Here is a 24,199-nt window from a genome sequence, read left to right as displayed (position 1 = left end):
CAGGAACTGGATTCAATATTCCAACATCAGTCTCACCAATGCTCTTTCACTTCCCTTTCCATCCTCACTACTCTATCCAGCCAAGAATGGCTTTAACCTTTTTTAACACAGTTTCACATTGACAGTTCATGTTGAACAGCTTGTCCACTATGGCCCCAAAATCCTTTTCAGGGTCAATGCTTTCCAGCGGATTGTCCCCCATTCTGTAGGGTGCCGCCTGACTCCTTTGTTACTGGAGGTATGGGGTTGCATTTGGCTTTATTAAAACCTAATTCTTTAGTAAGTATTTTAGAAGAACTAGCCCATTAGAGAGAGAATCGTGAATTACTCAAAGACAATGAACGGAGAAAAGCGGCAAGAGCAATCAAATACATGTTTGGTTGCGGCCTATTTCCTTGGTCTTAAAAGAGGGTCACAAGGACCTGAGCCTCCTCCCTCACAATAGCCCCAAGCTCCCCCAGTCAGCATTGAGACTCTGAGAAGCAGAAAGCTGAGAGTTCTCACCAGATGTCCCGGGTCACCACCGGAGGGAGTCACTCTTAGAGCACCATTCCAGCCACATGTCTTTGGGAGGGCCTCCCGCAATGAGAGTTGGAGTGCAACCCCTCGCCCCCTCCGTCCCCAACTCCACACACACAGACAGGTCCTGGTGGTGAAAGGAAAGCAGGGGAAAAGGACAAAGATGCAAGAGAAGACGAGAAAGGAGGGAGAGACAGGAAAAGGGAAAACAAAAAGGAGAAACCCCAGTGTACCCCGTAATTCTAAGGGACAAAGTCCTAGGTCGGAAATAAAATGCTGCCCCCACAATCTAGTGTTTTCCATTCCTAAAAATCAGCCAGCACCTGATGGATCAGACTGAACAGGTTCCAAACCTCTTCGAGGCTCTTACCTTCTATACAGGGATGTCTGTTTTCAAGCAAAACCACTAAAAGTAAAGGAGAAAACTCCGAAGAGGGTCCTCCTTGCGCTCACGAATGTGAAAGAGAATGCTCTCTCAGTCCTCCAGGAGAGACCTCGAGAAGGAGACGTGCTGAAGCAAAGCCACAGGGATCTCCGAGGTGGCCCCTGTCCTGCACCCCTGTCCTGCCTGGCTGATGTCAAGATCTCTCTGTGAGGTCATCGCCTCCCCGCCACCTTTGTCCAATAGGCTGAGGTCCTGCCAAAGGCCTTTGTGATGTCACTGCCACACCCACCCCTCCCCTGCAGTGCTGATGTCCCGCCCCTGTCCAGCCACACTGGATGTTTGAGCTGCTTCCCCTGGATCACCCCACTCAATGAGCGTTCATTGTGGGCTCAAGCCCAACACAGTAAAACATCAGAGGCTTCTCCCCATGCTACGCTCAGTTTTTCATAAATTAGCAGACTTTATGGACAGAAGAGACAATTAGAGCGTGTCATCTGACCCCCTGCATATCACATGCTTTCTGTAGAGCATAGGAGCTAGTTTTTGACTACACACGTTCCAGAAAGGCATCTAGTCTTCATTAGAAGACATCAAGAGGTGGAGAATTCCCACCACTTCCCTTTCTAGTTTCTTCCTTTGGTGATTCATCCTCACTGTTGAATATGTGTGCCCTCTTTCGAATACGAATTGGTCTCTTTTGAGTTTCCAGCCACTGGGTCTTGTTATGCTTTTCTCTGATAGATTAATGAGCCCTTTAATACCCAATATTTTCTCTCCGTGAAGTCACTTCAACACTTCAATGATGTCACCTCCCGATCTTTTTTATAATCTAAACAGGCTGAGCTCTTTCAATAGCTCACTAGCATCTGCCAGGAAGGGAGTCCCCATAGAGGGACACCATAATCTCCCAGGGAGGGAAAAGGCTCTCACTGCCATTTCTTAACCTCATGGGGTGTTCTCCTGCTCTGCCAACCCCACCCCTATTTCAGCATCTCCAGGTGCCTGAGGGAGCAGGAACCAGAGGCCATCCTGCAGCTGGGACAGAGATGGAGGTTGATGACCTACCTGCCCGTGGTGACCATGGTGCAGGACAGCCCTCAGGACATGCGAATGCAGCTCCAGATCTGGGAGCAGCTTCCCTTTGCTGGCACGAGACCTTGCAGGTTGCAGGGGGTGAGACAGGCACTAACTTTTGGAAACCCTCAGTGGGATCAGAGGGTAATGGTTTGTAGAAAGTGGTGTTGGAGAGCTTTACAAAAACTAGACAAGAAGGGTGCATGTTCCAGGGGAGCTCCAGCCCCGGTGCTGTCAGTGAGACGTGTCCTCCCAGCCCTGCCTGACGGGTCTTTCTGTCTCAGACCCTCCTTGGAAATGCAAGAAAAGTCCAACCTGTGGAGTTGTGGTTGCAGTGATAGTTGTATGGTCTGCGTTGATCGCTGCCATCATTGCTCTGGCAGGTGAGTTCCCAGCTTCCGCCCGGCTCCCTTCCCCTCCAGCTACGATCTCCGTGCATCCCATTCCCCCGTGACCTACCACGCTCACTTTCTCCTCCCGGCCTGTCCGGCTTCTGCCCCTGGGACAGAGGATTCCTGGGGGATCTTCCTCCCAGACCCCTGCACCTGGGCACTCTCTGTGTCGGGATGATCTGACTGACATTAGCCCCCACAGCCCATCTCTGATCACTTTGGACCCAAGTCACCTTTGCCACGTGCCGTGAAGCAGTCCCTGACCAGGGTGTCCAGTGGGACAGGGTGCAGAGCATCCCTGAGCCCTTTGCCTTCCCTGTGTTGCTCTGAGGTTACCAGCCTGGCCTTCCTGGAGCTTCGGGTCACGCCTGTGGCCGGGCGGCAGGTGCTGCCGTGTTACTGAAATGAGCCGTAGAACTCAGTCTAGACCCCTACACCAGCGCAGTGTGGAAACCCCCCAATCGCTGAGCTTGGCCAGGAAGGGTCCCTTAGCACCATTCACTCCCCCGGGCTGCCAGACAGCGTGTGCTCGTGCAGAGGGCATCTGTTTGCGGTGAACATGAACCCTGCTGTATCCCCCCGTCGTCTGTGGCGGGGGGTGCTGGAGACTGTCGGGGGTGGGATTTCTCTATTGCCCTGGGATCCAATCACTGGGCCCCAGGAGGGTTTAGCAGCTGGCAGAGGGGATTGAATCCAGGTCTGTCTGCATTAGGAATCCTCTGTGCCGATGTCATGACGTCCTTGCAGTTGAATTGGTGCAAACCGCTAAAGGAGACGCACTGCACTGGTGCACAAAGGAGCTTGCCTTGGTGCAGTTCGCTGCAGGAAGTTACCAGAGCGAGCCGCACTGCTCCAGCGCATCTCCAGGAGGTGTTTGCCCGGATGTCACTGTGATTATACTGGTGCAGATTGCTCTGATACAGATGGGCCCTGAATCCCAGCTCCCTGCTGTAATGGCAGGCTGCTGCAATGGGCAGCATTGGCTCTCGCTGTGTAAGGTGGGAATCTGTGAGCTTAGGGTTGGTTACACACCTGCAGGTGCAGGGAGCTCTGCAGAACATGTGGCATCTGACCTGGAGATGGATGGTGGAGACAGCCTGTGCCATCAACTGTTAGTCACTGACTTCTCCGCTCAGTTCAGTAGGGCAGGGGTGTGGGCTACCGTGCACTGCACAGTGAAATCTACAGGGTCAGACATGCCTTGTGAGTGAGGTGAACACATGCTCGTTTTCTGATCACCGCTGCCACGTTTCCTAACTCTTCCCGACTCAGAGTGTCTATTCCTCGCTGAGCGCCAGCCACATGGGAAGGCTTGAAAACCAGCTACCGAGTTACTGTGGTGCAAACAAAAGTGATGTGCTCAAAAATGTCTGGAGGGGTTTGAGTCCGACTCCTCTCAACTAGACAGGCCTTTCAAATCCTCTTTTGTGTCTCTTATGGGTGACCCCACTGCTGCCCTTTCATGGCTCTGAAAGGGTTACACTGCCGTGAGGGCTTCCAGAAAGTGCCTTTCTTGCTGCTGTGTTTGGGGAGAGAAAAGTCTGCAGGTAGGAGGTGAATTAAGTTCCATCATTCCTGGCCCACAGTGCAACAGGTCACTTCCCGTGGCTGTGGTTTCTGGCGCCCCCTTGTGGCTTTCATGTCCCTGAGTGAAACTTCCCATGTTCCTCTCAGTTGTTCACCTGCTGTTTGTTGTGAGGTTGAAGGTCCAGCTGTTGATCTTGTGCCTGGGGTGAAATGCTCTGAGCTGTGTCAGTCCCTCCCAGGCTGGGAGTGTCCCTGGAATCCTTCTTGCCAGGCAAATTTACTGTGACAAACGCCTCCATCCCCCTGTGTCTGATTGCAGTGGACCAGCCCCAGCTGGGGGTCCCGGTAGCCTTGGCAAGCCGGTCAATTGACTGCCTGTTTGGCCTCAGTCAAATACTCCAGCGAGAGCCCTGGGGGTAGGAGGCAGCGTGATTTTTGATTGCATCATGGAGCCTCACTTGTGTTTTTCAGAACTTGATTTCAGTGTTTCACTTTTTAATCTGAGTTAAAATAACTCAGTTCAATAATTTTTTAAAAATTAGGCATAAGTATCTATCTAAAGCTAAACCTACTGGACACAATGACGTCTTGCTCTTTTTTTGTTACTGTTCTGATAAATTGGTATTTTAAAATATTTGACCATTTGTTTTCTTTTATGACACATTTGACATACCAGTCAAATGCCCAATTCTAGGTGCAACTCTTACCCTCCATGTGACTGTCTCATTCTCAGTGCTGGCGTCTAAGCTTTCATCAGCTGATCTGGCCCCCCGCTGGACCCTCGTGCCCGGACGGCTGGGTCGGATACCGAGGGAAATGCTACTATTTCTCAGAGACGGAAGGAAGCTGGACCGACAGCCGGAGCCGCTGCTCTGACCCGGGTGCTTCCCCGGCTGGCATCAACAGAGAGCAGGAAATGGTGAGAGACTCTCTAATTGCCATACACTGATCTTGGCACAGTGGTGGCTGCAGCAGTAGGACCTGGGATCTGCCCCTGTGGGGCAAGGAGCAGCTCTGAGCCCTCTCCTGCTGGGTCTGAATAGCCATCAGACACTGTTCCGAGTTCAGGCCTCTGTTGCCCTCTCCTGGGGTACAGACTCCCTGTCTGGTTCCCTCCTTAGGAGGTGGGACCCTGCAGATCAGCTGCTGTAGGACCCAAAACCAGGGCTGAACCCTCCCAAACCTCCCGAGAGGTATGTTGTCCCTAGAGCTCCACCCTCCACTCCAGATGAACTCTGGGAGGGTCACGTGAGGGTTACAAACAGGGAACACATGCTTTCACAAAGGAACTTCTTCAACACTCTCTTTTTCCCCCATCCCCAATGGAAAGCTCAAGAGTTATAGATCAATGGAAAAGGAAACCCCTGAGTGCAATTTCCTCTTTCAGTGTCATCTTGGTTCTGCTCCGTGTGTTTCAAGGAGGCGAGATCCCTCCTGCCCCCCGTTTTTCCTGCTCGGTCGTCTGGTTCTGGTGAGGGTCTGCCCCTCTTGTTAGAGGACCGGACCCTTTTGACAATCAGTCTAACAAATTCTCTCCGACCTGCTGGGTACTTTCCATTCTCCAGCACCCCTGTGGGCTGCTCAGCATAGAAGGTCACGAACAGTCAGCGGTTCTGCAAAGCCCCCGCTGTCCTGAGCTCTGCTCCTGAGGGGCTGGGAGAGTAGCTGCTCCGCACTCAGGCGTGCACTGTGGAGAACGGCTCCCCTGGCTGGGACTGGTGTGAAATGCCCGGCCTCTGCCTGACTGCAGCTCCCTGGCTTCTGTATTGCAGGTTTCAGATAAGAGGAGGAGGTGACTGCGTGTATCTGAACGACGAGAAAGGGGTCAGCAGCTCACGGTGCTACATGGGAAGACAGTGGATCTGTAGGAAACCTGAGGTGTATGTGATGGGAAAAGAGACTGCATTGGAAGGGGGCTCAAAATGGGACTCCTAGACATGACACTGATCCAACTCACACCTACTTGAACGAGCCAAGTCCCCGTTCGTCAGCCTGGCCAGGATCTCAAAATCAGGCAGCGGGGCCCTCAAGCAATAAGTGTGTCTCATTTAAACTGTGGATTCTTCGTACGTGCCTTCTGCTTTTGAACCTTTAAACTCAGGGTCACATTGTCAAGCTTTTATCTGCAGCTGAGAGGGAGTGATCTCATGAGAAGGAGTCTCAGCCACATGCTGGGGAAATGAGGTAAGGCAAAGCCTTGTTCTTTTAGGCTCCAGAACAGCGTTTCTCAAATGCAGCCACCAGCTGATTGTTTTGCAGCCACAAGAGCCTCCAAAGTGCCCCAACAATTGCTGAGATGTTAAGTATTAAAGGTGCCTTCTAAATGCCATAAATCCTAATGCGCGCTCCCTTTTAAATAGAACTATGCCGGCAGAGCTGAGCTACATAGGTGTGGTTTTCTTTGAAGTCGCAAAGTGTATTCTTTGGCTAAGAACATAAGAAGGGCCAGACTGGGTCAGAGCAAAGGTCCATCCAGCCCAGTATCCTGTCTGCCGACAACGGCCAATGCCAGGTGCCCCAGAGGGAGTGAACCTAACAGGCAATGATCAAGTCATCTCTCTCCTGCAATCCATCTCCACCCTGTGACAAACAGAGGCTAGGGACACATTCCTTACCCATCCTGGCTAATAGCCGTTAATGGACTTAACTTCCATGAGTTTATCCAGTTCTCTTTTAAACCCTGTTATAGTCCTAGCCTTCACAACCTCCTCAGGCAAGGAGTTCCACAGGTTGACTGTGCGCTGTGTAAAGAAGAGCTTCCTTTTATTTGTTTTAAACCTGGTGCCCATTAATTGCATTTGGTGGCCCCTAGTTCTTGTGTTATGGGAACAAGTAAATAGCTTTTCCTTAGTCACTTTCTCTGCATCACTCATGATTTTATAGACCTCTAACCACTGTGGTTACATCTCATGTTACTGTAGCTCTAAGTGGCTATGGGCCATCTCACTGCGTGGTGTTTGGGTAGGTAGTGATTGTTCATGGGGGGGAGGTGAAAGAGTTAAAAATGTGACTGGGTATCAGAAAGTATTTCAAATAATCTAGTGCCAGAAAATGACCTTGAATGTGACAGCAGGTGGCTCCTCTGGGACCTTCTGCGAAGAAAAGCAAAACAGAGAGAGAAAAAGGAACACTTCAGCACCGGGGGAAAGGCACTTTCCTGTGTTTCTGAAGCCACTCGATCCCATTTCTGAGCAAGTTGCAGTGTGAGAGAGAAATTCATCAAATTGAAACGTATGTCGTGCAACGTCCCTACAGCACTCATACAAAGGAAGTTGAACCAAATTACCATGGTGAGTTTCAGAGGCGCGAGCTGTTAAATGATGCAAAAACCAAGCTGAAAAGACAACAGCAACTGCTCAGATTTTGTTGTTACTATTATCATTATTATTATTACTGGGCTAGGTGGATTGGGTGTTTTTGTCTGTGAAAGAAATTTTGGACATATTGGCAGATACATTCTTTCATTATTATTTGGACTTCTCTTATGTAAAGGATTTTTAAATTTAGTTCAGAATTGTTGTACAGCCGTCCACCTTTGACCAAAAAAGCAAAAGAACAACAAAAAAGACAAGACTGCACAAAGCACTGGTTTGTTCTGTGTTTAGGTCCAGTAAAGATAAGACACAACTGTACCTTATATTTATTATTGAGTCTGCAAAAAATCCCTATGTAAATATGCACACGTAATTTATTTATTTGTTTTTCCTACAGTGACTTAAGTATTGTCAGAGCCGCATGCTGAGGCTGCCAAAAATTTGTGAGAACCCCGGCTCTAGAAAGTGTGAGGATTTTGTTTTCTATGTAACCACTACTTCCCAGTATTTATTCACTCTCGCTTGCATCTCTGTTCTTTGATAATAAACTCATTCCTGTTTTCTGTATATCTAAGTGCCGTGTTCTCAATAGAGTGGTTGGCCTGAATTGAATCTTACAAGCTGCTGTGGACTGCGCCGGTGGGATTACAGTCACCGTTCTGCATGTGCTCAGTGGAGCGGGCTGAGCACTCCCGAGGGACGCTCAGAGGCTTTGGGAGTGTCTATCGCTAACCTGTACACAGAGAGCGAGGCCTGCAGGGGGCTGGAAGGTCAGGCTTGCACTGCCAGGGGTGGTGGTTTGGGAGAGCTGACCCATGGCAGGCCTGGACAAGGCTCCCCCAAAGGTGCCTCGTTTCCCTGCTGTGAATCGCTCAAACGGGCACACGTCCCCGGCTCATTCCACCCCTGCACCCCCCAGGTACAACCCGCACAAGGCATTCTGCCAGGGGCGAGGAGAACACGTGTGCTTCTGCCCTTCTGTCCCATTCCTGCTGCTTGCCCGGAGCTAGGCTGCCTGCGATGGGTTTTCAGTGTTTGCTCCTTTAAGGGGGTTTAGTGTGTGAGTGGATGCGGGAGGGGAAAAGAGAGTCGGAAAGTTGTATCCAGAGGGTTTAGGGAAGCATCAACCTCCACAGTCCCATGAAGGCCGTTGGAAATCAAGTATGTGAGGCGGTGCAGGGCGGTAGTTCACACTCCACCGCGTATGTCAGCCTGCAATGCAAGGACGGGGGGTGCACCAGACGTCTCTCTTTTCCTTGCTCGCCTGGACCCAACCCCAGGGATGGATTTCTGGCTGGCTGTACCGGGCCTGCTACCCAGCAGTGTCTTCAGCCCACTCCCGGTGAAAATTCTCACCCTTCGTCTCACAAATAGGGTGCAGGCCGTATCAGGCCAGGCTGGGGTTGGCATTAGCTCCGCTCACCCCAGGGCCCTGGGCAGCAGACGGTTCAGAGTCTCAGTTGGTTTTAAGAGCCATGGCAGGAGAGGGGAGGTAGGAGCCCCTTAAAACTATATTGGACACAGACAGGCTCTTGGGAAGTTTGATTTGTCCCATGGCCCCATCCCCACTCTGCCCCTTCCCCCAAGGCCTCACCCTCGCGCCCCCTCTTCCTGCGCCCAGGGAGTCAGCGCCCACAGCAGGGGTGTAAGACTAAGTGACGTGTGTGTGTGTGACGGGGGGGGGGGTAGATAATTTCTGTATTGATAAACGCAAGAGTTCAAAATGAGTCGGGCCTCAAAACCGTGAGACCCACTTAAAAACCATGAGACTTAAAATACTAAATGCAGAGTTTTTTATCTGCTGGTTTGTGAGCCTTTGGCGGTCATGGTGTGGAAGCAGGAAGAGTAGTGTCGTCCCCAGGGGGAGCCAGCAGGGCCGGGGCAGAGAAGGGTGTACAGTTCCGGGGAGGGGGCGGCAGGGGGGCCCAGGCTCAGGTGAGTTCAGTTTCAACAGCTGGAGGTGGTGGTGCAGGGTACGGGGAGACTGAGGCACATGTGCCGGGCTGGGCTACCTACACTCGGAGCCCTTGGTATAAACAGAGAGACTCAGCCTAAGCAATTGCTTGGGGCCCCCAGCAGCTCAAGGGGGGGGCCCTAGTCCCTTTTTTTATTATAAGAACTTGTCTGTTTTAGTATTGGGGGAGGGGCCAAAAGGCAACTTGGGGGGAGGGAGAGGAAGGGATGGGGCGGGCCAGAGCCTCTACGCAAGCTGGGGAGAGAGAGAGAGAGAGAGAGAGAGAGAGACACCCCCCAGCGCCTGTCTTCCCACTTCCACAGTGTAAGGTGGGGGGTGGGGAAGAGCGAGGGGGCGGGGCCTCAGGGGAAAGGGTGGGGCAGGGGGCAGGGCCCCGGTTCGGGCTCCAGTGGTTCCCCCCCCAACACAGACACTTTTAGGTACTTCCACTGCCCCGGAAAGCCGAGTGGGGGGGGAACTGGGCTGTCATAGAGTCATAGAATATCAGGGTTGGAAGGGACCTCAGGAGGTCATCTAGTCCAACCCCCTGCTCAAAGCAGGACCAATCCCCAATTAAATCATCCCAAGCCACATGGCAAGCCATGTGATGCCAAACGCACCCAGGCCCGGGACAAGAGCGATCTGGAGCCCTGGCTGCCGAACGAACAGTCACACGGAGTCAGGCCCGAGTATGCCAGCCCAGGTGCGGAATGACACCCGAAGAGCTCGCAGCTGCAGGAGGAGGGAACAGTTTTGGGGTACTATGTGCAGAATTGGTGAGACGGGGGGAAGGGGAGAACACCCACAGCCGTGAGACCCCCCCAGACTCATTGCCTGTGTCACTAGCTGTACCTGCAGAAGAGTCCAAAAAGGGGATGCTGGGGAACTGGGAAGTACCTGTATCAGAACAGGGCCAGCTAACAAAGGGAGAGAGGGGCAAGGCAAGAGGGAGATGTACCTAGGAAGGCTGCCCAATGGATGGGCTGTCGCTCCTTCTTGTCACACGTGCTCAGGCTGGCCCCCTTGTTTAAGAGCAAGTTCACCATCTCAATGTGGCCGCTGTCGCCCCTCCGCAGCCAGCTGCTGCACACAGGGCCTGCCGGGGAGGGGCTGCGGCTCGCCGGGAAGCCGAGCCCGGGCAGGGATCAGGCTGCTGCTGCCGCCCCTCCCCAGCCAGGCTCTCCCCAGCAGCTGGCTATGGCCGCTTGCTCCCTGCCTGGGGCCTGGCTGCCCGGTCTCTGTGGCGCAATCGGTTAGCGCATTCGGCTGTTAACCGAAAGGTTGGTGGTTCGAGCCCACCCAGGGATGCGGACCTGCTTTGGGGGGGTAGGGACAGCTCAGTGGTTTGAGCATTGGCCTGCTAAACCCAAGGTTGTGAGTTCAATTCTTGAGGGGGCCATCTGGGATCTGGGGCAAAAAGTGGGGATTGGTCTTGCTTTGAGCAGGGGGTTGGACAATTGGACCGGCTGAGCTCCCTTCCAGCCCTGAGATTCTATGACGGGGGGAGGGGGGCAGCAGCAGGAGGACACAGCCCTGCCCCTCCCACCCACATGTCTGGAAGACGCGCCTAATATGGTATCACACGTCACTTTGGGCCGGTTTCCCCGACAGTCTATAGCGGGGGTGGTCAAACTGCGGCCGGCGGGCCAGGGGACCCTCCTGCCCGGCCCTTGAGCTCCTGGCCCGGGAGACTCGCCCACTTCCCCACAGCCTCAGGCCAGGCGCTCTCCCCGGCACCTGGCTACGCTGCGCTGAGCCGTGTCAGGGGGTGGCGGGCGGCTCCATCCCACTCCCCGATGCTCCTCTAATGGATCAGTCCGTGCGGGTGTCCCCGGATCCTGCGGCTATTGAAGGAGGACACCCCCGCCCAGCCCGAGCCATAAGCCCCGGAGGCAGCGGCGCAAGAGCGGGGAGCGGTGCGGGATCCTGACCCGCTGGAGCCTCTGCTCTTCGCCCGCTCCCCGGGGGCAGACAGCTGGGTGCGTTTCCCTTCCGTGTTGCTGACCTGCCCAGCTGAGCGGGGCTGCAGCCGCGGGACCCTCTCCCCGAGCCTGGCGGCTCCCGGCAGGGCAGCCCGTCCCCTCGCTGCTCCCTCTGCCTGCCCGCCGGGGTCGCTCTGAGCCCGCTCCCCGGGGGGGGCTCTGGCTCCAGGGGACATGAGCCTGGGCGAGCTGCGAGCCGGGCTCCAGGCGCCGGCTGCCCGCGGAGCCATCGGGGGCTGGGGGTCTCCGCCAGCAGGTGAGGAGGGGCTGGTGTTGTGCACGGATCGGGGAGAGGGCGACCAGGGAGGTGCCAGGTTGGGGGGGGGGAGAAGAGTTGGGTGGGTGCATCGATCACACTGGGGAACGCGGGGTCTATTGGGGAGGGGGCTGTGCGCTGACCAGATGGGGGAGGAGGTTTGGGCGGGGTTATTGGGGAGGGGGCTGTGCACTGACCAGATGGGGGCGGGGGCAGGTGGGGTCTATTGGGGAGGGGGCTGTGTGCTGACCAGATGGGGGCGGGGGCAGGTGGGGTCTATTGGGGAGGGCGCTGTGCTCTGATCAGGTGGGGGTATTGGGGAGGGGATGGGGCGGGGTCTATTGGGGTGGGGGCTGTCTGCTGACCAGATGGGGGAGGGGGTCGCGCGGGGTCTATTGGGGAGGGGGCTGTGCGCGGACCAGATGGAAGGAGGGTTAAGGGGGGCAAAATAGGCGGGTAACCTGCAGGAGCTGAAGTTGCCTCCCGAGACAAGAGCTCCGCTGCTGGGCAGCAAATCATGAGCGCGGATCATTTTGGGGCGGAAGGGGAAGTGATTTTTCTCTGCAGTGAGAGAAGACGTCTCCGTTGGTCCCCAGGGCAGACTTCGTTTCTTTGTCTTTTAACTGATGGGCCAAAGTGTCCTAACGCCCCCTCTGAACTGCCGTCCCAGCAGCGCCGCGTGTCTCAGCCCGCCGTGTGGGGGGGGTCTGGGGCTGACCCTCACTTCGGGTCCCAAGCAAGCGCTGGGGATGAGGCGCTGAAGGACGGGATCTTACTGGAGGGCAGCTGAAGAGATTTTATTCTAGCAAAGCGCCAGCTCTCTGCCTAAAGCACCGATCTCCTGCCTGCTCTGAAATCCACCCGCTGACTTGGAGCCTTGACAGTTTGTGTGCCTCGGGGGGGCACAGGGCCATTTGGACAAGGGATTTCTGAGATCCCCTCCTCCCCCTAACAAAGCCCCCAACCAGCTAAAGTTGATCTGCTTTCCATACAGCCAAGGCTGCTCAGATCACTGCAGCAGGGTTTTAAATGCATCCGATGAAGTGAGCTGTAGCTCAGGAAAGCTTATGCTCAGATAAATTTATTAGTCTCTAAGGTGCCACAAGTCCTCCTGTTCTTTTTTTAGATGGCTGAGAGTTCTCCAGCAGAGTGCAGGGCGACCCCCAGCCCTTTGGGGGAGATCAAATGACCACGTTATGAACCACTTTGATTCTAGGTTTGCCTGTTGCTCAGCCGGTGTGAGACTCAGACGCCAAGCAGATCACACTGTGCCCGTGCAGGGAGAGAGGGGAAGGAGCTTGAAAGCTAGTTATGGGTGCCTGTCACGGGTAGGCGGGGCATGTAGCAGATCAGGTCTCTGAGGCCCTGTTTGTCAACCATTCAGTTTTCTTCAAGTTGCAAGGAGAGAGGCTTGTAGACGGCCTGGAGAAGAAATCGCTTTGCATGAGGATTCTGTCGGTGTTTAAGCCGAGGGGGTGTTTTCTGCAAAGGGAGGAGGTGGGAAGGAACCTGCTTTACGGCTCAGGCTCTGTCTGCACTTAAAACACGATAGCTGCTGCAGCCCTTCAGTACAGACACTTCCCACAGCAACGGGACTCCGAGTCCAGCGCTCTAGGCCTCGCTGCCTCCATTAGTACAGAAAAGGGTGAGAAAAATGTTGAGGGATGTGGAGCAGCTTCTGTGTGAGGAGAGATTAATAAGACTGGGACTTTTCACCTTGGAAAAGAGATGACCAATGGGGGATAAGATAGAGGTGTATAAAATCATGACTGATGTGGAGAAAGTAAATCAGGAAGTGTTGTTTACTCTTTCTCATAACACAAGAACCAGGGGTCACCCAATGAAATTAATAGGCAGCAGGTTTAAAAGAAACAAAAGGAAGTATTTCTTCACACAATGGAGAGTCAACCTGTGGAACTCCTTGCCAGAGGATGTTGTGAAGGCCAAGACTATAAGAGGGTTCAAAAAAGAACTAGATAAGTTCATGGAGGACAGGTCCCTCAACTGCTATTAGCTAGCATGGGCAGGGATGGTTTCCCTAGTCTATATTTTCAAGAAGCTGGGAATGGGTGACAGGGGATGGATCACTTGATTACCAGAGCTCCTGTGATTCTGGGTTGTTTTTTTTTTTAATCTCTCCACAATTTTGGTTGCAATTGAAACTTCTAGTTAAAGCGATCAGTGTGGGGGGAGGGCGGGGGCTGGACTCTCTGTTGCCTTGCACTTTGTTTGTGTCACCTTTACACTGATGCAAAGTGAGCATGAAATACCAAAAGAACTGCAGACAGTAGTGTAAATGACACACACCAGGATCAGGATATGGCTGGATTGGGGCCCAGAACTCTTCCCTCACCCACCCATCACGGCACAAGGAGTTTGATCCTGGGCCTCATGCCAACTGCCCATAAGGGGCAGCTTAGAAATTCTTCGGTTGCACAAAGCTGGTGTGTCTCCCTATGTCACCTGCCTCCTCCCAATCTTTAGTCTGGGGACTTGGTGTGGTAGCAAAGAGAGTGTGGTGCATAATACTGGCTCAGAACTGCTGCCATGACAGCCAGTGTAACTTAGAGCAGCCTCAACGGTGCTCTAAGTTTCATGTCAGGTGCTATTTCAGGCACCAGCCAGCCGAAGCTTGGGGGAACAAAAGGGTGACTTCAAGCCCCCTTTTCCCATCCCTCTCTGCTGAGCCAAGTGAAAACTTGGCACTGCTGAGAATTCAGACTCAGGCATAAGGCAATGGAGAACGCCAATCTTTCTTCTGCTGTGAAGAGTTGGTAAAACTCAAAGCCCAGATGGCACCGTTATTAAGCCCATTATTTTTTTCTCTTTGCTATTTAGAAATAATGAGATGCAAAACCAATATGAGTGCAGCAGTAATGTTGTATGGTTCGGACACACAAGTTAAGTTTCCTATGACAACACGAACTTGATCAACTTGCATGTGTGGAGCATATTTTTCCTCTTCCTGTTGTTCTTGTTGTATTTCAAAATTTACCACCCAGGGTTCTTTGTGGCATGTAATGCGGCTTGTATTAAAAACGCCACAAACGCAAACTTACAGGAATGGGCCAGAACTTGACAGCTTACAGGAGTGGCCGCTACAGGGATCGGGGCTGATTTTAGAGGGCACAATTTTCAAAAGCAACAAAGTGACTTAAGTGCACTGGGAAATTTTACCTCTAGTCTTCCTTATAAATTAATTTTTTATTTTATTTTTTTTTAAAGGGAGCTGTAGCCTGTTTTCCACAGGGTCAGTCTGAGGTCAAGCCAATGCCGTAGGGCATTTCAGGCTGCTGTCCTGTCTGGTCCAGCCCAGGGGACAATATCTGATGCTTCCAGGGAACGCAAGAACCCGCTGTAACATACATGGCTAGTTTTACCATGCTGTAAATGGAGGTGGGGAATTCATTACTGACCTCTATGGTGTTCAGACTATGTCCTGAAGCATGGGATTGGGCCAGAGGGACAGCTAGCGCTGGACACAGTGTCTAGGGTCTCGGAGTGGGAAGTTCCTTGGAGAATTCCACTGGGTGGGAGACTCAGCTGTGAAGGGAGGGGGCGGGCAGGAGCATCTCATAAAGCCAAGATTGGAATAACTAAAGTAATGTTCCTTTTACATGGAGCCTCAGCTCTCTGGAACCTCTGCAAAAGCTTTAGCCACGTGTTTAACTCCATCCGCAGGAGTAGCCTTGGATGGCAGTGGGAGGGCTCAGGTGCGTAAGTGTTTGCAGGATGGGCGCTCAGGGCAGTCCCTGACACCAGGGCAAAGTGGATGTGAAGTGCCACTGTCTGGATTTGGGAGCCTGCCTGCACACCAAATCCACTAGGCCCTGGGTGCATGACTGCAAGGCGCTGGGACGGGGAAAATCAGCCCTGGGTGATTATTTCGAGTAGAAAACCAGAGCCATTTCTGGGGTCTTTCAGCTTCTAATGCCCATTCCCTTCTGCAGCTGGATTTAAGCCTATGATAAAATCCTTCTCAATGCCAAGTCAGTGCCATAAATCACTGGACTGGATGCAGGAATCAGTAGGCGACGTTCTCTGGCCTGGGTTATGCCAGGGCTCAGACTAAATTATTCTTCCCAAAACTTTTAAAAGCTGAGACCCCTCCTCAAGGCAAAGAAACCAATCGTGCCCCTCACCCGTCAGCAATGTGTTAACGACCCCACCCCCCATTTTCATGGATACATCTTCAAACCCCACCCTTCCCACCACGGCTAGCCTTTCCCCACGATTCAGGAGACGCTGGAGGAGATGATCCTAACCGTCCCCTCTAATCTTAAGAGCTGAGGGACCCCATCCTGGAGCATCTTAAAAATCACGGTTCCCAGACTCTGTAACGGGGCTGCTTTGCCGGGCTCACCTTTCTCCCTGCATCAGGTTGGCCGATGGGGATAATGAGCCTGGAGATCTCATTCCCGCTGCTCTGAGTGGTGCCCATGTGCACACGACCCAACTCAGCTCTTCCTGTATCCCAGGAATGTCTTCATCTTCTGGGATCCTCATGGCAGCAGTGGGATGATTTAACGGACTCCCTTAGTCATGGGGCCTTTCTCTCGCTTTTGTTTCAGAGCCAGCGTCCTGGAATCGTCTCCTGGTGCGTGGAGTGGTGGCAGCGGTGGGGGTGCTAGTCTTACTATACCTATGTGGGGTTTGGAAAGGTAGAGGGAAAGTGTTTGCCTACTCGCAACTCGTCTTCAGGTAGATGCTGACTCATCCCTCCCCGCAGCCTGGAAGTCGGCAGGATTCTCAGGAATCTGAGCTCCCCGCAGTGTGTGACAGGGACGGGGACCAGGCCCAGGGAACCAGAAACAGTAATCGAGACCCAGCCCTGGAGAATGGGGAAGGAGACCTGTTTGCAAATTCACATCCGGTCTGCTGAATTGTTCACGTCCAGACCCTCCCCACAGTTCTTAAAAAGTCAAAGCATTTCGTTTAGACGCTTTCCAAACAAACCATTTTGATTTTTCAGTTTGAAACAATTTTTTGTTTAAAAATGTCCTTCAATTTTATTTTAAAAATTCAAAAAGTTACAACCCTTGAAATGTTCCTGGGTCTTTTAGTTTTTTTTTTTTTTTTTTAAAGCTTTTTGGTTCATCAAAAATTTGGAAAAATGTTAGTTTTGTTCAACCTGAAACCGGTTTTTTTCCAACTCTTTTTTGGAATTGCCAGCTACCAAAAAATTCTGTTTGCCCAGCTCGAGGGGCGGGTGAGGATTTTGGCGGTTATATTGTGGGTCTCTAAGTCTCCTTGTTGCTCAAAGTTTTCTTACTGCAACAAATTAATTTGGGATGAGGGCAGGATGGGCAAAAGCTTCCTAAAAGTGGGGGTGGGGGCTGGCACCCAAACTGTTGCCCAGCCCCTGTGCCACCCCTTCTCCTCGAGGTCCTGCCCCCTCAAACCGCTCCTTTCCCTGAGGCCCCCCCTCACACCGCCTTTCTCCCTGAGCTCCCACTTCACGCCACCCCTTGCCCCCAAAACACTGCCCCCCCACTCCCTTCTCTCCCCCATCATCCAGTCGCTCACACTTATGGCCAGTAAAAAGTGGTGGGCCCTGGTCTCCCCTGTTCCGGCACCCCTGGATGAGAGTGGGAGAGGATGAAGAACTCATTTCAAATATAACTCTCCCTCACCTCAAAACAGCACAATTTGCCAGCAACAGCAAAACATGCACCTAAACAACCCGGGCCAGTCACGCTGTGTTGTGTGTTACATTCCCATCCTGGGGCGGTTTATGTCTTGGAGAATGTGAACCCTGCAGGCCTGGGTGTTTCTCTGCGTAATGTGACCTCAGTGCTCCTCATGAGAGCCGTTGTTTGTAAATGTTTCAGTAGCAGACATATTTATCATTCATGTACATACAGACATTTATTCACAATTAGAACTGGTCAAAAATAGCGAGGGTGGAGAGGTTCATGAAAATTGAAGAAGAAACCACTCCCCCGCCCCATAGTCTTCAAACTTATTTGGAAATGTTTTTAATTATCAAATTTTTGTTTCGTTTTGGTGGGAAAAACTCCGTGTTCTCTCTGAAGTGGGCAGAGAAATCCAAAATGGTTTTTTTAAAGAGGGAACTTTTTTCAAATGATCAATGTAATCCAAAGTGGCATTTTTAGTTCAAAGGTTGCATTGTCAGTGTAAAACACTTTTGAACCAGCTCTGTTACTGTATAACAAGATGAGTTTATTTTTCGTGATGCATTGTTTGGGCCAGATTCCAAGTGGCATTTCAGTTTTTGCACAGCTCTTCTCTTCTTGCATCTGCACCTCTCATAAGCTGTGGCCTTAATCTTGGCCCTGGAAACACTTACGTGCATGTTTCACTTTAATTACTGCTGTGAATAATTCCATTTCAATGGGACAACTCTGAGGTCGGGTTTATGCTACGCCCTATATCGGTGTAACTATGTCATTTCTTTAATTTTCTTTCTTTCATATGTGAAAGTTCTTGAGAGGTTAAAGCAGGTAAAATAGATGAACAGGTTCGGACAGTCCGAGTTTGTCAGTGCAAAGTGACAGCAGAGATGTGGGATCTGCTAGTTTTCCACAAGTCTCTCAGGGTTACCCAGGATAACTTTGGGGGTCTCTGTCTCGCATCGGGAATGTTCCCTGAAAGTGTCCAAACAGCTCAGAGATACAGAACCATTTCCTGGATCCATTCTTATAGCTGTCTTCCCCGGAAAGCAGTCTGGCAAGTGTTCCTGTCAGCTCATTGCTAAGTTATCGGTCAAAACATTAGAGTTTTCAGGTGCCTAAGTAGCCCCTGGAATCAGGGTGAAATTATCCTCCCTGCCATCACCAGAATTGGAAATGGTGCCCCGGAGTGCACGGTACCCTACCGTGCTTCCCCCATAGGAACTGCATGAACAGGTAACTCTGCAAGTTCTCTGCATGCCTCTGCAAGTGACCCCCATGCCTCTCCATTTCCTTGGCCACATGTATCCTGTCCCCATGCTGGCGGCTAATCCAGAAAAAGAGGGAAAGAGCTCACCACTGCGACCACCTGAGGGAGGTGTTGGGTTGAGATCAGCTGGTCAAAGCAGGCAATAGGGACAGAATCGGAGACTTGAAGCTCCTCGAGTGACCTCTGCCCTTTCTAGACCTGCCCTTCAGTCAGACACAGCGATTGTAAAGTTGAATGTGGTAGTAACTAGACCCATTTGAAACCCTTCACCACACAAGACAAAGCCCGTAGGATTCATCATGAACTATTTATTTCTCCTCCCCTGGCTCCCTGCAGCCACCAGCCACCTTGGAGCTTTCCCTCCTCTCTCCCAGGCTGGGCTCACTTGATTGCAGGAGCTCAGCAGAGGGTCCAGCTTTGCTCTTTCGCTTCCATTCTTCCCGTCTTTGGGTGGCTGTATTTGCAGCTGAGCAGCCTGATGGAAACACTGAGTCCTCTGTCTCGGCAGGCAGGCCCAGCCGCCAAAGCCAAAGACTCCCTGAGAACAGGGGGAGGTTCGCCTGAAGTCTCAGGAGTGGCGGCTGGGCCCATAGGGTAGGGTTACCATATTTGAACTTTCAAAAAAGAGGACACTCCGAGGGTGCGGGGGGGAGTGGTAGCCCTGCCCCCTATCTACTCCCTCCCACTTCCTGCCCCCTGACTGCCCCCCACAGAACCGCCAACCCATCCAACCTCCTCTGCTCCTTGTCCCCTGATCGCCCCCTCCCAGGACCCTGCCCTCTATCTAAGCCTTCTTTCTCCCTGTCTCCAACTGCCCCCTCCTTAGACCCCTCCACCCTAACTGCCCCCCTAGAACTCCACCCCCTACCTGTCCCCTGACTGCCCTGCCCCCTATCCGCACCCCCGCCCCCTGACAGACCCCCGGCTCTCCCACACCCATCCAACCACTCCTTGTCCCCTGACTGCCCCCGCAGAACCCCCAACCCATCTAATCCCCCCTGTTCCCTGCCCCTGATTCCCCCCCCGAAACTCCGCCACGTCCAACCCCCCCCCCGTTCCTTGACTCCCCCGACCCCTCTTCATATGCCCACCCCCTGACAGGCTCCCCCCAGAACCCCTCACCCATCCAACCCCTCCTGCTCCCTGTCTCCTGACTGTCCCTTGGGACCCCATGCCCCTTCTCCAGCCCCCCCAGCCCACGTACCCTGCTGCTCAGAGCAGTGTGTCTGGGGTGCGGAGCCAGACACAGTGCCGTGCTCCCCCGCAGAGTGCGCAGCTCCCCCTCCGCCCCCAGAGTGCTGCATTGGGAGGGAAATCCCGGACCTTTGGAGAGTTTTACAAATTCCTCCCGGAGGGCAATTTAACACCCAAAAAGCCAGACATGTCCGGGAAACTCCGGACGCATGGTAACCCGACCACAGGGACTCCAGGATCTGCAGCTGCTGCCACCTGTATGGTGAATCCTCCGACTCATCACCAACCAGCTCTTCCCCATTCTCCAACCTGGCCCCATGGTCTGACTGTGCAGGAGAACAGAAACCCTTTGGGACAGCAGGAGAGTCTCCTCAATGCCGCACTCTTCGCATGGCTTCCCGCGGTCACTGGGAAACACGACTACCCTGCCCCCAGGAGTCTCTCAAGGAGCTGCCGGCGCAGTCACTGGGCACCCACTCGTAATGGTCTCGGGCAGTGCCATTGCAGAGGGAGCTGAGCAGACCGTCCCTTCTGTGACTTCCTGAATCGCTGCCAGGACGGATTCTCCTCTGCGCTAGGGAGAGTCCCCGAGGACAAGCAGCTGTGGTGGGGGAGGGGGCAAGACAAGCACTCCCCCTGAGCCCTTGACTAGCAGGCAAGCAGGACTCTGGGATTCAAGGCATTGGTGTGTCTTGCTGGGAGAGCAGAGCTGGAGAGCAGAAAAGGGCATTGGAGGAATTGTAGAAAAGTCAGTGTCATGGCTGGGTCATGGGCAGCCAGACCTAGTGGTCAGAGGCAGAGTCCACACTCACAAGACAGGAGTCGAGAGTCAGCTGGGTGAGGACACTGGAAGAGCAGAAGCAAAAGACCAAATTGTGTTCAGAACCTCAAGTCAGGTGAGTCACCCTGAGTCCGGATGCCAGGAAATCAAGCCTGGGGAGTGGGAGCAGGAACAGCCAACACACAGTCCAGAGCCGGGGAGGAACTCGGCTGTTCAGACAGCTTCTTCTTCCTGCTGCTGGTTTAAGGAGGTCCCCGGGCCAGTTAGCTGCTCTGGGACTCTGCCAATAGGAGCCTCAAACTGGGTCTGGACTTCGTCAGTCCTAGATAAGCAGTTTTTCGTAGGCTTCCAGGTGGCGTGCTGGAGGGTGGCTGCTCCCAGGAACCCGGCAGACCCGGGTTAATGACCCATGGGTCAGGACAGTGAGTGATCTCTCCCCGCTCAAACCTCCTGCACGAAACAGTCTCCAGGGTCCCGGATGCATCCTCTGAGAAGAAAAAAACACAGTCATGGGGACAAATAGGCTATGGAACAGGAGCCCCCTCTTTCTTGCAACAGCCCCAAGTGTCCAGAAGAGTGGACGGTTCTTACCTCCAGGAGATGCCTGGGATCTTCCATCTAAGCCTCAAGGGGACCCCTGTTGCTTGGTCTAACAGGAGGAGATCATCTATCCCCACTGCTCCCTGCGCTGGGCTGGCTGCAGCACACATCTGTGTAAGAGGCTGGGCCAGAGAGATGTTACAATCAGGGTCCAGGCACCCCAGAAGGAGAACAGAGGGTCTGAAACCAGAAGACGAAGCAATCAAATCAGCGGATTGGACAGAGAAGTTTTCTACCCTACAGGGACATCAAAGAAGGTCTCTTAGGAAAGCTGAGATGTTAGTCTGGAAACTGCTAAGGCAAAGATTGTGACTTGTTAAGATTCAGTTTTAGTCACTACGAAGTGTGTTGTGTTTTGTTTGTCTCTTTGAAATGTGTCTCCTTCTCTTGCTTAGTATCACTTAAATCTCTTCTTTGTTACTATGCTTCCCAAACCACCTCAGTGTTGTGTGTTCCAGTGAAGTGTGAGTCTCCAGCCTACCCAACAGGCTGAGCTGTGCCCTGTCTCTCTGAAGGTAGCGAATAATTTCTGAGCGGTGCTGGGCCCAGAGTCCAAGGGCAGTTCACCAGGCATCTCGTGGGAAGCCCAAAGAGACCAAAGGAGCAGGAGAGATTCCGGCCCCACTGACCCATGGGAACTTCCCACAGAAGACCCTACACAGGGCTCTAGACACAGCCACTTTGGGTGTGTACCAGAGTTCACTCACCGCTAGACGCTGGCCAGGCCTCGTGTCATTGCTTTCTCGCTGGGCTAGCAACCCCGCTCATACTCACTCTTGTAGTTTGTTGGCTGGGAACTCAGCCCTCCAACCAGGTGACTGTCCTTTACTCCACTCCTTCCTGGCTCGTGCTCCTTGCAAACAAAGTCCCAAAATGTCTTGAACAGAAACAAGGCCTTCCACCCTCGTGGGGAGTTCTTCCTCAGCCTGATTTCGGTTCGGCCTGCCCTTCTTGGGTTTCTATGGTCTTCTATGTCCCCTTCCTTAGGGACGGTGAGAGAAGCAAGTCCTACCCTGCACTCCAAGGTTTGGCTCAAGGCCGTCTACTGAACAGCTCGCTCTGCTTCTGGACTTTTGCTGCTGTTTTCCCTTGTTTCCTCTCAGGTGGGGCTCACTTGCTCATCAATTTGGCCTAGCCCCAGGCTAGGCAGCCATAGGCCAAGCCACCCTGTTAGATACCCTCCTCCTTCCAATCCGCTACAGCCCGGCTGACAGGTTTGCTGAGGGGATGGTGAAACCCCATTGCTGATCAGAAGGAGGTCAGAGTCTGTTCTCTAGGAGCTGAAGGTCCGTTTGTCCTGCTGCGGGAAGTGGAGCTGGAGAGCGGAGATGTTAGGTGAAAGAGACTGCATGATGGAGTTGGAGACTGAGGGACGGGAGCCTCCTCCCAGAAACGCTCCCAGGAGAACAGGTTTGAGGAGGAGTTCTCTGGGGAGCCTCTTGCTTGGAAAAAAACAAGGGTAGCACATTGATGAAGATGTCTCTGTCCCAGGGATGGGGGAAGCTCCCACCCAGGCTATGAAGCAGGGATCCCATTTCTCCCCCAAGAAACCCATTTTGCCCAAAGAAGTCAAAGGCTCTTACCTCCAAGAGGGAGCGGGCTCTTCCCTCTCAGCCTCTTTGAGAACTACCACTGCTTGGCTTCCTAGGACAAGGGACCTGTCCCCACTGCTCCCTGAGGTGCTTCAGCTTCTGACTGCACCCATCTGGGAGGCTGTCACACATGCCAGGGCCTAGAAGACATGCGGGGAGGAGGCTCCTCTTCATGTCAGACTCTGAGAGCCCAGAGAAGGGCCAAAGGAAGAATAAAGGGCAGAAGATGAAGCTAGCCCGGAGCCTAGCTTCAGTTGGGCAGACAGTCTGTAGCCCTGACGCAAAGGTCCTTCTGTGCCATATGGGGCAGGAAGATCTCTGCCTGGGAGCACGGGAAATGGAATGGGGGTGAGATCAAGGAAAGAGGGGAGGGATATGGGTGTGAGGGAAAGAGCTCCTGCCCCAGATGAAGGAATTCAGGGGCCGCGGGAAGGACCCAGCTCCACAGAGAGGGGAGAGAGTTCCTGTGCGTGCCAGGGGCCTCCATTTCTGCTTCCACTAGTCCCCCATTTACAGTGAGACAGAGCAGTACCTGCAGCAGGGAGTGGGACTTGCTGAACAGGGAGGGGAACCTTGAAGAGCATCAGATGAGCCACAGCCCTTGCAGCGCCTCGGGCATCTGGTGCAAGTGCCGGATTATGTGAAGCTGGCCCATGACCTTGGCTGTGACATCCTCATGCTGCAGGGGAACGAAAACATGTCAGAGACTGAGACACTCCCCAGGAATCAGGGAGGATTAAGGGCACCTGGAACCAGCACCATCATTTCCACCCAGCAGCTGCTCATGTCTGAGTGGTAGATTCACCCTCCTGACCCCCAGGATGGAGGCTTGCTGTCCTCTCTAGTGACCTTCAGTGCCAACCCCCCTCCTTGTCGGGTGAGCTCCTGCCACCTCCCCATCCGTGCCCCTGACAGATGTTCCACCTCCAACCCACCTGGGGACACCGCTCAAGTTCAGAGAACCCTCTCCTCCACCCCTACCTCCATCCCCACCCAGGTAGGGCAGGGAGGGGGTTCTAGAAGGGTGGCGGTGGGAGGGAGGGATTCTGGCAGCAGTGAAGTGGGATAGGGAGAGCTTGAGACTTTTCCCCAAGACACCCCAGTGACAAAAGCTGAAACCACAGGATGGCAGCCCTGGTGAATGGGGCAGGTCAGCAGCCCCTGACGACTGAATCCTCCCAATCTCTCGAGAGCGGGTCCAGCCCTACCAGCAGCAAGACCAGCTTTCCACACCCATGTGCCTCAGTCAGTCACCATCACCAGTCAGTCCTTGGCCTCCCAGGATGCCAGGGATGGGAGCAACTCTCGATGGTGGCTCGGGTGACATGGACACTAGGCCATGGGGAAATGGGTGCAGCTCTATGGGGCAGGAAAGGTTCCCAGAGGGCACTTAGGGGACTCTCCTGTCCTTCCCAGGAGTGATAGCAGAGCACCACATCCTAAGAACAGAAGTCCATGAAGGCCAGAAGTCCCCACTAGGCTCCTTCCTACCAGGCCAGCAAATGGCGAGAGGATGGGAATGAGGCCCTGGGCCCCACCCCAAGCTTCTGAGTCGATTGCAGCTGCTTACCGTGTCCCCCATCAGTTGCTGGGCTTCCCCCAGGAGGGAGTAGACCAGCACCAGCCCAGCCTGGCTGACACGCAGCAGGGGGTCGTGGATGGCCAGCAATGCTGTCTGTACGAAGGATCTTCTCTGCCCGACAGAGAAGAATTTTTCAAAGACCTA

The 24,199-nt window shown here is 53.4% G+C and overlaps 1 protein-coding gene, 1 non-coding gene and 1 pseudogene across 3 annotated transcripts in view; all 3 read left to right on the top strand.

Moving 5' to 3' along the window:
• LOC144274887 (E3 ubiquitin-protein ligase TRIM11-like) overlaps positions 1 to 16,108 on the top strand; it is a 47,109-nt pseudogene extending 31,001 nt beyond the window's left edge. Inside the window, exon 6 of the transcript XR_013347971.1 lies at positions 15,975 to 16,108. The product of XR_013347971.1 is annotated as an E3 ubiquitin-protein ligase TRIM11-like (transcript). The remainder of the gene's footprint in view (positions 1 to 15,974) is intronic.
• LOC144275259 (E3 ubiquitin-protein ligase TRIM39-like) overlaps positions 1 to 24,199 on the top strand; it is a 412,642-nt gene that overhangs the window by 86,744 nt on the left and 301,699 nt on the right. The window lies entirely within an intron of this gene.
• Positions 10,400 to 10,473, top strand: TRNAN-GUU (transfer RNA asparagine (anticodon GUU)). The gene has a single exon. It is a non-coding gene; the product is annotated as a tRNA-Asn (tRNA).

This window comes from Eretmochelys imbricata, chromosome 14 (genome assembly GCF_965152235.1).
Source record: "Eretmochelys imbricata isolate rEreImb1 chromosome 14, rEreImb1.hap1, whole genome shotgun sequence".
NCBI classification, from domain to species: Eukaryota; Metazoa; Chordata; order Testudines; family Cheloniidae; genus Eretmochelys; species Eretmochelys imbricata.
Note: the sequence above shows the minus strand (reverse complement) of the source record. Positions and strands in the feature narration are given on the sequence as shown.